Below are 14015 nucleotides of genomic sequence, written 5' to 3' on the forward strand. Positions count from 1 at the left end.
GCAATATCGGAGATTTGATTTTTTACCCGATTCCTGATATTCACGGTACACTCGTGAAATGGTCGCAACGGAAAAATCCCCACTTCATCACTATCTCGGAGATGCTGTGTCCTATCGCTCGTGCACCATCTATAACACCACGTTCAAACTCACTTAAATTCTGATAGCCCACCACTGTAGCAGCAGTAACAGATCTAACAACTGCGCCAGACACTTGTCTTCTCATATAGGCGTTACCGGCCTTAGCGCGGCGTTCTGTCTGTTTGTATATTTCTGTATTTGAATATGCATGCCTATACCAGTCTCTTTGGCGCTTCAGTGTAAGAAGTCCAAGGATCCGTCTTCTCACACTGTCAATTTATTGTTAGTGTCCAGATTTGGCCACATAAGGAGAATTTGCGAAATCATGACAAGACCACATTTTTCGGTCTGAGTAAATAACATTTTTCGGTGAAAAACGGAGGCACCTGAATACCTTAACGCTACGGGAGTATGCAAAATTAGTGGTGAATGGAAACCACCTCAGCTGTATTATTACACATTTGTTGTGTTAAGACCGGATTCTGTCGTTGAACATATTTAGGTTTCCTGCAGTTAAGCAAAACAGAAGATTAGGCTAAAGCTACGGCATCTTATCGATTAAAATAGGCAACTCGTACTGATGAAATACTAATACTAAATCCTCACCGAGTTGTGCTAATGACACAACTGGTCTGGTTGTCGTATGTAGTGTTAAAGACGAAATCCAAAAACACTGATGACAGACATTCTACCGACCACCTGGCGAAAGTATGGCGAGCAGCCACGGCCACATGCTTACAGAAAGTGCTCTCTCAAGGCCTCTCCACGACTGAGGAAAACATGGAAGCGTAATATCTGGCCTGCATCGAGTGCGATTGTCAACTGTGCGATAAAAATCTGTACGACAAATGACTTTGATACCAGTTACGTTCTTCAGGTGTTGTCATTGCTCATAACGATCGTAATCGCACAGTCGAGTATCGCACTCGTCGGAGACCGAATACGATGCTGACAGGTTAACCTCAGACAGAGGCCCCGTCTGGGCAGTCTACTGCACGCAGCATGCCGTGTGTGTTGGCTGTACTGCCGTCAGGCGGTCGGAAGAAGGTTTCTGGTCATTATTTTTGGTTTTGATGTACGACAGCCAGACCAGTTATGACTTCAATACAACTCGGTGAGGATTTAGTATAAAGCTATCATTGGGGTGAGATGCCCACTTTATTCTTTACGATGTTGTAGCCCTAGCCGAATTCTCCGTTCTGTCAGCCTGAAGCTTTTCAGCGAAAGAGAGCGATCGTAACGCAATAAATGTGTAGTAGTGCAACTCAGGTGGCTTCAATTAATTATCAACAATTTCAGCTGTGGTGCTCAACATGATTAAGAATATACGAAGTCGAGTAGCTGTTAGGTTAGGTTAGTGTTGTTTTAACGTCCCGTCGACAACGAGGTCATTAGAGACGGAGCGCAAGCTCGGGTTAGTGAAGGATGGGGAAGGAAATCGGCCGTGCCCTTTCAAAGGAACCATCCCGGCATTTGCCTGAAACGATTTAGGGAAATCACGGAAAACCTATCGAGTAGCTGTGACACAGTGTATACTGGAGAAACTGGAAAAGTAGCAAAACAAGATATTAAGGAGCACGAACGCCACTTGGTTGAAATAATATGTGGAATCTTGGGTAGAGAACCACAAGGAAAACTACTGCCAAGGCACATATTTCAACAACGTAGTAGTGGTAGCTAAGGAAAGCAATACTTAGAGAAAGCCCGAGAAACTATTGGGATTTATGAAAACGAAAGGAATTTCAATGGAGAAGACGGCTATAGGTTTATCAGCTTCGTGGCTTCGCGCCATCAACGAAGTACATATGCAGGCACGGTGAGCGTGGAATATGACCAATTACCAGGAAGCCACCTCTGCAGTACGAGAATAATATTTTTCTAAATATTCCCATGCTCTTGTCCTGCCTGTCTTGCTATTTATCTGATAACGATGGCTCATCAATAGTAGCAGGAAATAATTTCACTCAAGAACCCAACATCTTCGGAATAAGTACGGAAAAAAAAATCCTTGCCGTGCGGAGTGGCCGTGTGGTTTGAGGCGCCATATCACGGACTGCGCGGCCCCTCCCACCGCGGGTTCGAGTCCTCCCACGGGCGTGGGTGTGGGTGTGTTGTTCTTAGCATACGTTAGTTTAAGTAGAGTCTAAGTCTAGGGACCGATTACCTCAGCAGTTTGGTCCTTTAGGAATTCACACACATTTGAACAATATTTTGAAAAAATCCTTTGAATGAATGTGACGCTGATCTTTGAAATTATTCAGCGAACTGGGGAAGTTCATCTCAATTTACTGTCGAAAACACACTGGGGCAAAGAAGATTTGTAATACATTCTTACGCTTCGCAACTACTTTGTTGTTAATTCACTTTGGCCACTATACCTACATAGTCTTTCAATAACTCACACACACACACACACACACACACACACACACACACACCACACACACAGTCACAGGCAACGAACGTTGGCCATCGATACAAAATAAGTAATTTTTTATGTACAGCAGGAGTCCCATTGCACTAGAGGATTCCAAGGGTCAAGTCTCCATCGCTCTGTATGGTTTCAGACTCATTTTTCACTCTTTCCTTTGTATTGCGATATTTCTTTTTTTTAACGCACTTCTTGCGTTTTGTTGGTCTGAAAGGAATGACTGGGCCGTAAGGGATCGAACGTCATTGGTAACTTTCATACATGTCAAAGTAATTTATTAAACCGACAACTAATACAGTTAAAGCAGACCACTCAAATGTTGAATTTTGAGAGATTCAAACTAATTTAAAGCCAAATCAAATTAATAAAATTTAGTTATTAAATACAGTGTGTTAATTAACAAAATATTTCATGATTTAAATATTTAATCAAGCCTAATAAAATAACAGACAGGAGAGTTTAATAACTTCAGCCAAAATTTAAAAATAAAATCCTCAGTTTCTTCCGTGGAAGAGAATACCAAACAACAGACACTAACCCCCACTGCCCCACAGCTGTGGGTTCAATTTTACAAGCGTGAAAGAATCAGGAGTAGCACCGTCACCCGGACGTAACCCAAAAAGACATTGGGACACATTACAACACGGACAGGATGGGGAGTGCTGAGATCTCCGTCTTCTACATGGTGAATAAATCTGAACACAGGAAACGCCATATTAAAACAATTTAAGTAACATGAAACTTCCTGGCACATTAAAACTGTGTGCCCGACCGAGACTGGCAGAAGTACAGCTGTGAGTACCGGGCGTGAGTCGTGCTTCGGTAGCTCAGTTGGTAGAGCACTTGCCCGCGAAAGGCAAAGGTCCCGAGTTCGTGTCTCGGTCGGGCACACAGTTTTAATCTCCCAGGAAGTTTCATATCAGCGCACACTCCGCTGCAGAGTGAAAATCTCATTCTGGAAACATCCCCCAGGCTGTGGCTAAGCCATGTCTCCGCAATATCCTTTCTTTCAGGAGTGCTAGTTCTGCAAGGTTCGCAGGAGAGCTTCTGTAAAGTTTGGAAGGTAGGAGACGAGGTACTGGCAGAAGTAAAGCTGTGAGTACCGGGCGTGAGTCGTGCTTCGGTAGCTCAGTTGGTAGAGCACTTGCCTGCGAAAGGCAAAGGTCCCGAGTTCGAGTCTCGGTCGGGCACACAGTTTTAATCTGCCAGGAAGTTTCATATCAGCGCACACTCCGCTGCAGAGTGAAAATCTCATTCTGGAATTTAAGTAACATTTCAGCCGAAAATGGAGCGGACAGTACAGAGGCTGTGAAACGCATCTTAAGCAAACACCGCCCATGCAGAATACAGTCAATAATACATCCAAAACAGTAGCTTAAGCTCACCGTGCGTGACCACACAAGGATTAAGGTGCTGCCTCACGATACCAAAGTTAAATTACACGGCAACATACTTTCATCGTGTAACAGACAGGGGGGGATTTTCTGCGCCACAGTGAAACCCAGATTTACAAAATATCTCTGCATGCAAAATGTGCAACTTGGGAAGAAACACACTTCAGTACAAAATATACGCATTAGAATCTTTCAGCTTAAAAAAAAAGCATTAAAAGTGAGAGAATGAGCCGAGCACCACATTTACTAGTCAGTTAAAGAAAAGTAAGAAAAAAGTGAGACTAAAAGAAACTGCTACCAGTTTTACTCCAAGTGGTAACTAAGTGGGCGGTGCTCCAACATCAGAGGCTCTACAAGGAATTTACAATGTTAAGCATCTCACAAATCACCGAGCAGTACTTAAAAACTCACTCACTGTATAAAAAGGACTGGCGTGATATTCAGACACACAAATGCCAACAGACACGAGCGGCGGGCGTGATGGTCACGGATCCAGGAAAGAGGCACAGTTGACAGCAAGAAAACCGCAGCAGGAAACGGCTGAAAACTTCATTGGGAAGAGGCGAGTAACCCGAGCAACGTCGAGAGACTTCTCCTCGCATACGCGGGTACATGTCCCGTACGCCTCACGGCAGTGATGGATTCTGTACACACCACTATCGGCGCCTCACAACTCGACCCATCGGTCTCACCGTTGCAAGCCGTGACCTGGCCCCCTGTCTCGCAGCCCCGCTAGCTACACAGTGAGAGCCAACACACGTACTGGCAGCTCGACCACACTCCTGCCTTGTTGGGAAAAAATCAAATTTAAAGACGTGACAAGTTTGTGTGGCCATCCTCCGCAGCAAGCATATAAATACTTGTTTTGTAAATAAAACTGCCTTTTCCGGCTGCTAGTTACTTTATTTACCCCATACGCGTTTCTCCTTCTCCGGTTCTAAGGCATCATCAGCGGGGTCTATAACGATACAGTTTTGTTAGTTTTAGATTATTAAACAGTTCACTTGGTGATTTTTTTGTAAAAATAGTAATTAATTACGATTTCTTGATCTGCATTTCCTCACATCTGGTCTGGACGTCGCAGTACCACTTTTATCACTGCAGTATAATGACATCTTTGTGCTCTCACCTTCCACACACTGTTCACCATGTTTCTCACTCTTTTTTGTGGTGGACTATTGTTCTTTTGTCACTCGATACAACTATATCGTCGTACACTGTTTTTCACAACTTAAATATTGCGACTCCATTACGTGTTTCATCTTCTTTGGTGTGTTTACCTATTGGTTGCCAACATAACGCAGTATATGTTCGAGAATAACTTCTATTTATGATGTTTATACCGTGTGTGGAAAACTTTGATGACAGCTGATTTGACTTTTCGTTTCAATATTCTGTTGAGGGGTTCATGAATCAGTGAGTGTAAAAATGTAGGGTTCTTTTATTACTATATTGGACAGTATTATTATATTAATACTTTTTTCGAACGTTATTCTATTATTTCGTCTATTAGTATAAATAATGAATTCCTTGGCATGTGTACTTGGTCATTCAACAGGATTTTCCCCTCTGCTTTGGTTTTCTGTAATTGGTAATTTTCTTGCATGGTTAGGAGGTGTTTTTTATTGTTCATTCTAATTATTTTCATGTCATCTTCTTTAGTGGTTGGTTTATGGTCATTTTCTCTTAGGGTTTCTGCAATTGTGGAGTGATTTGTCGCATATTTCCAGGCTCTCGTATGTTCTTTGTATCTGAGATCAAATGTTCTCCCTGTTTTCCCTATGTATGTGCCTTCACAAGTGTTGGACTGTAGCTGTTATATACCCCTTTTCTGGTACATGTCACTATTTTTTGTCAGTTTTGGGGTGTATTTATGTATAGAATTGTCTGTTGTGTATGCTATGTATATTCCCTGTATTTTTAAACTGTTGGTGATTTTATGGGTGAGTTTGTGTTTGTGTGTCATTGTGTACCATCTTGTGTTTTCTTTCATCTTTTTCTGATTATCCTGCGTAGTTGTTACGGGTCTACGTGTGTGTGTTTGGTTCTGTTGTATTTTTGTCTGTCTTTTGGAGCTTTCTGCTTTTATTTTACTTTTAATTTTGTTGTTTAGCTTTGTGACTTTGTTCTTATTGTAACCATTAAATTGTGCTGTCTGCATTATTATGTCCAGGTCTTTTTGGTAACTTTCTTTGGTGAGTGGTACTGTGTTGAGTCTATGGAGCATGTGTCGAAGTATTGCTTGCTGTAGTGCATGTGGGTGGTACGAGGATTGGGGAATGATAATGTCTGTTGCAGCGGGTTTACAGTAAATTTCAAACATATGCTTATTATTTTGTTTTTTGATTGTTATATCCTGAAAGTTTGTTTGGTTGTTCTGTTCTCTTTCAATTGTGAATTTTATATTTTTATGTATCTTGTTGATGTCAGTATGTTGTTTTTCAATTTTTGTTTGTGGTTAATCTATTAAGCAAAGGATGTCATCCATATACCTGAACAAATGTAGTATGTTGTATTCTTTTGTTACTATTTTTGTGAAAATGATCTGTTCAATGTGATTTACAAAAATATTTGCTAGGGCTCCTGAAATTGGGGACCCCATAGGTAATCCATTTTCTTCTAAATAAAATTCATTATTGAATTGGAAGTAATTTTGTTCTGTTATGAGGTTTATTAGTGTGCATATTTCCTTAATCTGTTCATCAGGGAGTTGATACACATACGACATACAGAAAACCAAAGCAGAGGGGAAAATCCTGTTGCATGACCAAGTACACATGCCAAGTAATTCATTATTTATACTAATAGATAAAATAATACAATAACCTTCGAAAAAAGTATTAATATAATAATACTGTCCAATGTAATAATAATAGAACCCAGCATATTTACACTCACTGATTCATGAACCCCTCAACAGAATATTGAAACGAAAAGTAAAACCAGCTGTCACCAAAGTTTTCCACACACGGTATAAACATCATAAATAGAAGTTATTCTGGAACATATGCTTAGTTAGGTTGGCAACAAATAGGTAAACATACCAAAGAAGATGAAACACGTAATGGAGTCGCAATATTTACGTTGTGAAAAACACTGAACGACGAAATAGTTGTATCTAGTGACAAAAGAACAATAGTCCACCACAAAAAAGAGTGAGAAACATGGTGAACAATGTGTGGAAGGCGAGAGCACAAAGATGTGATTATACGGCAGTGATAAAAGTGGTACTGCGACGTCCAGACCAGATGTGAGGAAATGCAGATCAGCAAATCGTAAGTAATTACTTTTTTTACAAAAAAATCACGAAGTGAACTGTTTAATAACCTAAAACTAACAAAATTGTATCATTGTAGGCCCCACTGATGATGCCTTAGAACAGCAAAGGCGAAAAGTGTATGGGACAAATAAAGTAACTAGCAGCAGGAAAAACGCAGTTTTATTTACAAAACGAGTATTAAAGACGTGACGTCACTATCATGATGCGGGTCATTTTCATCTAAGATGTCGATGATATTCCACTTTCCGTGTCTTGTTTTTCAATATATATTACAGTTCTTTTGGGCTAACGTTCCTCCTTTCCTTTGATCACGTGTAATTACTTCTGCAGTTGCTACTGAACTTTCTTAAATTTCATATCTAGATTAAGCGATTACATATTTATTTGAAGGGCAGAAATATATCAAAAATATTGCAGTTTTGTGGAAGTGGAGTGGTACTCTGCAAGTCAAAATGGGAGACCTTTGTTCGGATGATATTTACACTATTAAGAATCTGCAACTATGGAAGGCGAAAACTAATCAGTAGCTGCTGAAAGATCGAGATATAAAATACCAGTTCACATTTTGTAGAAAATTTCCAAGATAATTCCCTTGAACTGTGCAATCACGTGCTATCACGCTCTTTGTTTAACGTAGCGTTGGCCGAGGTAGTTAGGCAGTAGAGAGTAACAGTGGAATATGCAGCTGTAGCATTGAAGCACTTGTGCGATATAGTGTATGCGCCGAGGGCTGCTATACTCTCATTGTTGACCATCTTGCAGTTCTCTTGCTTCCCTCGTCTTCTGAGGCCGGATGCGCGACGAATCGGAAGTTGAATTTAATTGTACATAATAAATTGTACGTATTATATCAGGATTTCGATGGATGATAACCATTTATAGTACTGATAGCATTATCTACATATCTATAATCAAACTTCCCAGAATGCTATATGCCTCTGGCTTTAGCTGTACTTTCTGATGAGCTATATAATTGATTTTTTCCGGAAGAAGGAAAACATTACGTTGTATATGCGTTTATACTTAGAAAACCAAAATTACAATGAAAGAAGTGTATTGGCTTCATTATTTGACTGACAAGTACTTGTAAAGGTCACATGTAAATGAAAAAAGAAATAATGAAATAAATAATAGCTTGATACAGAACAAGGTTGTACCTTACACAGCAGAACATGGATGTAACCAACAACAATACATAAATGATTGTATTTAACCGCAGTATTCAACAAAATGTTCATATGAAACACTGTAATACTAAATTTCTATAGATCTGCCAATATTTTATTTGCAGCGCAGAGGAAATGATGTCACTGAAGTTATTTCTTGTAGTCTGTATTATTCTGACTTAAGCTACAAAGAAATCAGTAGCCTAAAATGTTACTCACTCTTCAGTTCTTCATAACATTATTTTGATTCCACTGTACTATACTTGCTCATATCCATCAAGTCTTTCAACGTTTATGCTTTTATTAGTAACAGCTGAGAACAGAATTGAAGAATTTCAGTTAGTGGCACACTGTAATGCTTACAATATGTATTGTGAACCCATCGTGATTTCTTTGAGATGGAATATGCATTCCAGGGTTGTCATACATTGTGGCTGATTCTCATTCCAACTGCTCCTGGATCATCTGCTGATATCTGTGTCTATCGTGAAGACGTTATTTTGGAGTTCGGATTCCTTCTCACCGAATTTTCCAAATCACTCAAATCTTTGAAGTTCTCAGGCTGCGTATCACATACAGCGAAAGGTTTTATCGGCATTGCTGAATCTATCCAGTGTAAAACATGCACAGTATGATGTTCCTTTTGACGCTCTATCAGGGCAAAGTCACGGTCACAGTGGAGAAAACGGTGATCTGATACCAAAAACTTTTGATTGACTGTCGTAAAATATCCCAGAGTTATTAAGTATTGCCAAAGTGACAACATATGCTAATTATTGTTTTGCCCTATGTATCTGTCAGATCAAATAACTAAAGTCTTTCCTTCTCCCTGAGCAAGGGGCTCATAGATTGGGGCGATGTACTTCAATACACACGAAAAAATTTCAGTTGATCCTCGCCTGGCTACACTTTCATGCCAAAAGCACATTGTTGCATCATTAGTTCCAGCAGTATTTATGGGTTGACTATAACATGAATACTGGCGTTGATAGAATACTGAGGAGTGGAACAGTACAGGAGAGAAAAGCACTTACAGTAAATGAAAGTAAAGTATAATGTAGTTCGAAATTTTTTTGGCTTTCTTTTCATCTTCCTTCATTGATTTATAAGTTACTGCAGCCTTGGAATGATGTAACCTACATTGAACATCAATAGCTTGTCTCTCTTGATCTGTCTCTGCTGACATAATACCCAAGTACAATTTGTCACAGTACGAGCAGGAATCTGCACTAGAGAGATACAAATCGCACATTGAAATCTGAGTGAAAAATCTCTCTGTATGTGTCTTCATTGCATTTATATTCAGGATGTTGTTCTCTAAGCATAACAAACACATTTTTTTAAAATTCATATCAGCGGAAAAACAACTCTTTTCGGACTTGTGGCAACTATAATCACTTTCCTGTTTTGGCAATGATCGTATATGATTCGGTATAACTTCCTTTACATGATCAGGTGCAGCATAAGGTCGAGTTTTATGTTTGCCCCTCTTGTCACAGAACGACTCCGAACTTGTCATTTTCTCTTGCTTTTTCTGTACTCTGAGGTGTTATGATATACACATGACATCTTTTGACAAACCCGGTAAGTGTCACCTGACGGCACTGTTAAGAAATAAGAAAAACCGAAATGTCTATTAGAAACATCTTCCTCAATCCCTCTTCCTTTGATGTGCTCAAGCTTTACACAGTTTTATCCTAACAGGGTTGACTGTTGATCGTAATTCAAAGTACAGAAGTCTTTAAATAATGTGTGTTTTATATCTAATGTAATTTGTTCACACTGATGGGAGCACCTGCAGCCAAATGCCTGAGACCACAAAAAACGATAATCACATTAGGAAGCACTGTTTGAATAAATTTATAGTATTTTTTTAAACTCAGTGTAATTCGTTGTTATTTATTGAGTCGAAGAACATCATTAAAGAATAATTCTGTCTGAGCGTATAAGTCATGTGCTCTGTTATGTCACGTTATTAAGCATTGTGTTGCATAACCGTTTCATTGTACAACCATTCAGTATGTTACGTTGTGGTTTGCACTACTTAGTAATAATTCACAATAAAGACTAGACATAAATTTGTTTCGATAGTTATAAACTGGCCACTTATTTAAGGTTATGGAATCATAATATTACAATGAAAAATAGCCGTGTGTAAAGTTGGATTTCAGTCCTGTTCTATTTACCACATCTGGTGGAGATTTTGCCAGTATTAACTTTCCCTCTTTGATATATATTGTTTTTAGCACTCTTGATTGGTTTACGTTTCACATCACGCTCGGCACTTACATGTTGTTTACGCTTTTTGCCTCTATTCACGTGTTTCTGAGCACTCATTGTAAGAGGTATACTTAATGCGTCCGCCATGTTATTTACGGATACAACCATTTTTTGCGCAAGGCAGACTTGTTGACAACCTGACGCCAACAATAATTGCGTAGAGCAGCTCCAATATCCCTACGTTGTGCCATGCACGATTAACAACCTTTTTCCATGGGAATGGCAACTTTTGTAAAATGAGGATTACAACCATGTTTAGGGTGGCTATTAAACTTCGTTCGTCCAGGTCCTCCACAGATGAATGATTTCATACCTTCGCGTCCGAGGTGCATTACCAATTACTACGACCACTCGCCACCCGCTCTGCTACGCAAATACTACTGCCCGCGGCGGTGAACACGGGCAAAACAGAAGGAAACAGATGTAATTTAACTTATTTTTGCAAGCATCCCACTCTCTGGCTCTCTAGGCTCGTATGCAGACAGTGGTAGTTTGATGAGCTGCAAGAACAGCAACCTTAAAAGCTGGCCGTGCACACCTAAAGTTTCTTACAATTTCTTATATAAATACATCAGAACTTCAGGACAGAACTTCAGAAACACTGAAATAACAGGTGTCGAAAGGAGAGCAAGAATGGAGGAAAAAAGTCTTTTTTAGAAGAAGAAATAAACGAAAATCACTAAGTAGTACTCTTAGTCTTGCAGAAACTTTAACAGGGAAAGAAGAATTAGGAGTGCACAATGATTCTGCCATATGGCTTGCACTTCACGCAGTTGTCTGTTGGTTGCAACAATTTCACTAACTGGAAATAAATTAACAGACCTATCACTACTGTAATAAGTCTGTCACTTGTTCTTATATATTCCTACAACCGCACGGGCCGTTAGCACGTTTAATTTCCTCTGTGCTTTTGTTTCCCAGAAAAATATGCATTTCCTGTATATATGTTTTTTTCGGAGACACCTCATTGCCTTCATAAGCACTGCTCAGACGACTTGAAACGAACGTGCTCTGTTTTAAAGAGAAAATTTGCGAGGATTTATGCATTTAGACAGGAGCTACCGACAACGTCTGTTTTCTGCATCCGTGTTATGTAGCCATGGGTTCCACGCGTCATTAGCATAATGTACCGAGTAATGTGGAACGAATCAGTTTACAGCCTGTTTAACATAATTCACATTTAAATATGACTGCAAGCTGATCATATACACATGACTTTACATGAAAGTAAAGTAAACCAATGCTTCTAATAGTAGCTAACATATTCGTCATTCGCACCAAGTAGAGATATGAGGTTTTTAATATAAACTACCATTTCTAATAGGAGGAACTTAGAAGAGTGCAATTTAATTAGTTTGATTTGAAATTTACGTTTGCTACGTACCAGTTATCTATCACTAAGCAAATAATCAAGGGATTTTTCAGAAGCGTTATTCACCACATTTTGACCTAAATAAATTTTTATGCAAGGTAATGGCTGAATATTTGTGTAGCCACATAATTGTGGACAATTGTAGTGGATAATGCGCAACAAATTTTGCGAGATCAAATATAGACGATAAAGTGGCGAACTCCTTAAATGGTTGTGTATAAACTGATATTCACGACGTATTATTCTTACTTCACGATTTTGTGTGATAAAAACTTACTTAAAAATATTATTTGTTTGTATGCTTCTCGCTAGTCTGATGCGTCCCGCCACGAATTCCTCTCCTGTGCCAGTTTCTTCACCTCAGAGTAGCACTTGCACCAAGCGTCTTCAATAACTGCTCAGGTGTATTTCAATCTCCTTCTTGTCCTACACTTCTTAACTTCTACAACACGTTCACCTCTGCTCCCCCTCCCCCCCCCCCCTCCCCCACCCGCAGGGCACCACGTAAGTAATTCTTTGATGTTGTAACACAAGTCATTTTGTTACTGTTTCCTGTCAGTGTTTTCCAAGTGTTACTTTCCTCTCCAGTTCTATGCGGCTTCTGCTCACTTCTTCTCAGCACATCTGATTTTCAATATCTTTCTACAGTACAACATCCCAAAGGATTCGATTTGTTTAAGGCTTTCTTCAGTCCGAGACTGATTTCCATGCAATGCTTTGCATCCCAAGTGCATTCTGATTTATGTTTTTCTTAAATTAACGCCGATGATTAATACTAGTAAACTTATTTTAACTATTACTGCCTCTTTGTGTTAGTCTGTTTTTTATATCCTCCTTGCTTCATCCGTCATGTGTTATTTCGCTAAGGTCATTTTGTCCATTTCGTTGTCCCAGTTTCTGTGCTAAGTTTACCTCTAATAATAATTTTGCTACCCCTCACTACTGTCGTCTTTCCCCGGTTCATTCTCAATCCATATTGTGTGCTCATTAGACTATTCATCTCACTATGACTCATTGATATTGTAGTAACGGACGCTACGTTTTTGCACTATGTGAAGTGCACATTTTCACATTTTTCGTTAAGTAAATGTGTTACCGTAATATATCTTTGCTGGTACTTGCCACAGATGTCTTTGATTCAGAATTTAAGAGTGAATCGTCTGGAAATATCATTAACTTCGTTTTAATTAACCTATCTCTTAAGCTACCTTGCTTTTACGTAACATGTGTGGCTTGTTGTAAAGCACTAATTCTTCTCTGAAATAGTAGAAGCAACGGGATTAGAAGCAGGAGACACCACAGTGTATTGATAGTAAAAAATTAAGTGGTATTACGTCAGTGATGGCAACCATACTGATCTTGGAGAAGTCGATTTTCATAATTACTGTTAAATTTCGATAACTGAGTTCATTTATCACACAAAAGTGTTTATTGTGATGCGAGAAAAACTATTCGGTTTTTAAAGTTGTCTAAAGAGTAAATGATTTAACAGATTCAGTATAAACTTTCCCTGCCAGAAGTAGTATATTTTTGTGTGTATAGTGTATAAGTTGTCGACGTGTACCTTTTCTGAACTCGTTCACTCATATTATGAAAAACCTAATTTGTTGCAATTTCCATTCTCGTATGTTAACCAAGCAATGAGCCGTGAATTCTTGGGTTCAATACATTTTGTTTGAGCAATACAGTTTAGTTAGGACTACAAAGTTCTTGTATTCTTTTTTGTGGATTGGGGTGCAGAATTTGTGCCTAATATAGTTGGAGAGAAAATGAGTGTTTACAATATCAGTTTGAATGTTATAAGGCAAGCCCTGATAAAGCAGACAGCTAATAGTTAACAAATTGTATGTGTATAGGAAAGTCGGATATAAGAATATGTATTTGTTGTGCAGAGATGACTTATAATCTCCTTATCGACACCATTTAAAACAGGGACTAGATTCTTTTTCAAGTAAAAAAGATTGCTGTGATCAAACAAATAATGTGCTGACTGACAAGCGGAATAACTTCG

This window comes from Schistocerca americana, chromosome 2, assembly GCF_021461395.2.
Source record: "Schistocerca americana isolate TAMUIC-IGC-003095 chromosome 2, iqSchAmer2.1, whole genome shotgun sequence".
NCBI lineage: Eukaryota > Metazoa > Arthropoda > Insecta > Orthoptera > Acrididae > Schistocerca > Schistocerca americana.